The sequence below is a fragment of the Phyllobates terribilis genome, unplaced genomic scaffold, assembly GCF_046119375.1.
Source record: "Phyllobates terribilis strain yellow unplaced genomic scaffold, ASM4611937v1 Scaffold_20__1_contigs__length_20440879, whole genome shotgun sequence".
Lineage (NCBI taxonomy): Eukaryota > Metazoa > Chordata > Amphibia > Anura > Dendrobatidae > Phyllobates > Phyllobates terribilis.
The window spans coordinates 13,057,956-13,062,796 of NW_027362780.1; positions in this window are offsets into that span (position 1 = coordinate 13,057,956).

The following is a 4,841-nucleotide window of genomic DNA, read 5'->3' on the forward strand; positions in this document are numbered from 1 at the left end:
TTTAATAAAGCATAGGTTAAAACAACATAAATACAATTTAATAAAGCCTACAATAAAACAACATAAATACAATTTAATAAAGCATAGGAAAAAACAACATAAATACAATTTAATAAAGCATAGGATAAAACAACATAAATACAATTTAACAAAACATTGGACAAAACAACATAAATACAATTTAATAAAGCATAGGATAAAACAACATAAATACAATTTAATGAAACATAGGATAAACAACATAAATACAATTTAATAAAGCCTACAATAAAACAACATAAATACAATTTAATAAAGCATAGGAAAAAACAACATAAATACAATTTAATAAAGCATAGGAAAAAACAACATAAATACAATTTAATAAAGCATATGTTAAAACAACATAAATACAATTTAAAAAGGAAAAGGATAAAACAACATAAATACAATTTAATAAAGCATAGGATAAAACAACATAAATAAAATTTAATAAAGCATAGGATAAAACAACATAAATACAATTTAATAAAGCATAGGATAAAACAACATAAATACAATTTAATAAAGCATAGGTTAAAACAACATAAATACAATTTAAAAAGGAAAAGGATAAAACAACATAAATAACATTTAATAAAGCATAGGATAAAACAACATAAATACAATTTAATAAAGCATAGGATAAAACAACATAAATAAAATTTAATAAAGCATTGGATAAAACAACATAAATACAATTTAATGAAACATAGGATAAAACAACATAAATACAATTTAATGAAACATAGGATAAACAACATAAATACAATTTAATAAAGCATATGTTAAAACAACATAAATACAATTTAATAAAGCATAGGATAAAACAACATAAACACAATTTAATAAAGCATAGGTTAAAACAACATAAATACAAATTAATAAATCATACAATAAAACAACATAAATACAATTTAATAAAGCATAGGTTAAAACAACATAAATACAATTTAATAAAGCATAGGAAAAAACAACATAAATACAATTTAATAAAGCCTACAATAAAACAACATAAATACAATTTAATAAAGCATAGGATAAAACAACATAAACACAATTTAATAAAGCATAGGTTAAAACAACATAAATACAAATTAATAAATCATACAATAAAACAACATAAATACAATTTAATAAAGCATATGTTAAAACAACATAAATACAATTTAATAAAGCATAGGATAAAACAACATAAACACAATTTAATAAAGCATAGGTTAAAACAACATAAATACAAATTAATAAATCATACAATAAAACAACATAAATACAATTTAATAAAGCATAGGTTAAAACAACATAAATACAATTTAATAAAGCATAGGAAAAAACAACATAAATACAATTTAATAAAGCCTACAATAAAACAACATAAATACAATTTAATAAAGCTTAGGAAAAAACAACATAAATACAATTCAATAAAGCATAGGATAAAACAACATAAATACAATTTAATAAAGCATAGGAAAAAACAACATAAATACAATTTAATAAAGCATACGTTAAAACAACATAAATACAATTTAATAAAGCATAGGATAAAACAACATAAATACAATTTAATAAAGCATACGTTAAAACAACATAAATACAATTAAATAAAGCATAGGATAAAACAATATAAATACAATTTAATAAAGCAGAGGATAAAACAACATAAATACAATTTAATAAAGCATAGGATAAAACAACATAAATACAATTTAATAAAGCATAGGTTAAAACAACATAAATACAATTTAATAAAGCATAGGTTAAAACAACATAAATACAATTTAATAAAGCATAGGATAAAACAACATAAATACAATTTAATAAAGCATACAATAAAACAACATAAATACAATTTAATAAAGCATAGGATAAAACAACATAAATACAATTTAATAAAGCATAGCTTAAAACAACATAAATGCAATTTAATAAAGCATAGGATAAAACAACATAAATACAATTTAATAAAGCATAGGTTAAAACAACATAAATACAATTTAATAAAGCATAGGTTAAAACAACATAAATACAATTTAATAAAGCATAGGATAAAACAACATAAATACAATTTAATAAAGCATACAATAAAACAACATAAATACAATTTAATAAAGCATAGGATAAAACAACATAAATACAATTTAACAAAACATTGGACAAAACAACATAAATACAATTTAATAAAGCATAGGATAAAACAACATAAATACAATTTAATGAAACATAGGATAAACAACATAAATACAATTTAATAAAGCCTACAATAAGACAACATAAATACAATTTAATAAAGCATAGGAAAAAACAACATAAATACAATTTAATAAAGCCTACAATAAAACAACATAAATACAATTTAATAAAGCATAGGAAAAAACAACATAAATACAATTTAATAAAGCATAGGATGAAACAGCATAAATACAATTTAATAAAGCATACGTTAAAACAACATAAATACAATTAAATAAAGCATAAGATAAAACAACATAAATACAATTTAATAAAGCATAGGATAAAACAACATAAATACAATTTAACAAAACATTGGACAAAACAACATAAATACAATTTAATAAAGCATAGGATAAAACAACATAAATACAATTTAATGAAACATAGGATAAACAACATAAATACAATTTAATAAAGCATAGGACAAAACAACATAAATACAATTTAATAAAGCATATGTTTAAACAACATAAATACAATTTAATAAAGCATAGGATAAAACAACATAAATACAATTTAATGAAACATAGGATAAACAACATAAATACAATTTAATAAAGCATAGGACAAAACAACATAAATACAATTTAATAAAGCATATGTTAAAACAACATAAATGCAATTTAATAAAGCATAGGATAAAACAACATAAATACAATTTAATAAAGCATAGGTTAAAACAACATAAATACAATTTAATAAAGCATAGGTTAAAACAACATAAATACAATTTAATAAAGCCTACAATAAAACAACATAAATACAATTTAATAAAGCATAGGAAAAAACAACATAAATACAATTTAATAAAGCATAGGATAAAACAACATAAATACAATTTAACAAAACATTGGACAAAACAACATAAATACAATTTAATAAAGCATAGGATAAAACAACATAAATACAATTTAATGAAACATAGGATAAACAACATAAATACAATTTAATAAAGCCTACAATAAAACAACATAAATACAATTTAATAAAGCATAGGAAAAAACAACATAAATACAATTTAATAAAGCATAGGTTAAAACAACATAAATACAATTTAAAAAGGAAAAGGATAAAACAACATAAATACAATTTAATAAAGCATAGGATAAAACAACATAAATAAAATTTAATAAAGCATAGGATAAAACAACATAAATACAATTTAATGAAACATAGGATAAACAACATAAATACAATTTAATAAAGCATAGGACAAAACAACATAAATACAATTTAATAAAGCATATGTTAAAACAACATAAATACAATTTAATAAAGCATAGGATAAAACAACATAAATACAATTTAATGAAACATAGGATAAACAACATAAATACAATTTAATAAAGCATAGGACAAAACAACATAAATACAATTTAATAAAGCATATGTTAAAACAACATAAATGCAATTTAATAAAGCATAGGATAAAACAACATAAATACAATTTAATAAAGCATAGGTTAAAACAACATAAATACAATTTAATAAAGCATAGGTTAAAACAACATAAATACAATTTAATAAAGCCTACAATAAAACAACATAAATACAATTTAATAAAGCATAGGAAAAAACAACATAAATACAATTTAATAAAGCATAGGATAAAACAACATAAATACAATTTAACAAAACATTGGACAAAACAACATAAATACAATTTAATAAAGCATAGGATAAAACAACATAAATACAATTTAATGAAACATAGGATAAACAACATAAATACAATTTAATAAAGCCTACAATAAAACAACATAAATACAATTTAATAAAGCATAGGAAAAAACAACATAAATACAATTTAATAAAGCATAGGTTAAAACAACATAAATACAATTTAAAAAGGAAAAGGATAAAACAACATAAATACAATTTAATAAAGCATAGGATAAAACAACATAAATAAAATTTAATAAAGCATAGGATAAAACAACATAAATACAATTTAATAAAGCATAGGATAAAACAACATAAATACAATTTAATAAAGCATAGGTTAAAACAACATAAATACAATTTAAAAAGGAAAAGGATAAAACAACATAAATAACATTTAATAAAGCATAGGATAAAACAACATAAATACAATTTAATAAAGCATAGGATAAAACAACATAAATAAAATTTAATAAAGCATAGGATAAAACAACATAAATACAATTTAATGAAACATAGGATAAAACAACATAAATACAATTTAATGAAACATAGGATAAACAACATAAATACAATTTAATAAAGCATATGTTAAAACAACATAAATACAATTTAATAAAGCATAGGATAAAACAACATAAACACAATTTAATAAAGCATAGGTTAAAACAACATAAATACAAATTAATAAATCATACAATAAAACAACATAAATACAATTTAATAAAGCATAGGTTAAAACAACATAAATACAATTTAATAAAGCATAGGAAAAAACAACATAAATACAATTTAATAAAGCCTACAATAAAACAACATAAATACAATTTAATAAAGCATAGGATAAAACAACATAAACACAATTTAATAAAGCATAGGTTAAAACAACATAAATACAAATTAATAAATCATACAATAAAACAACA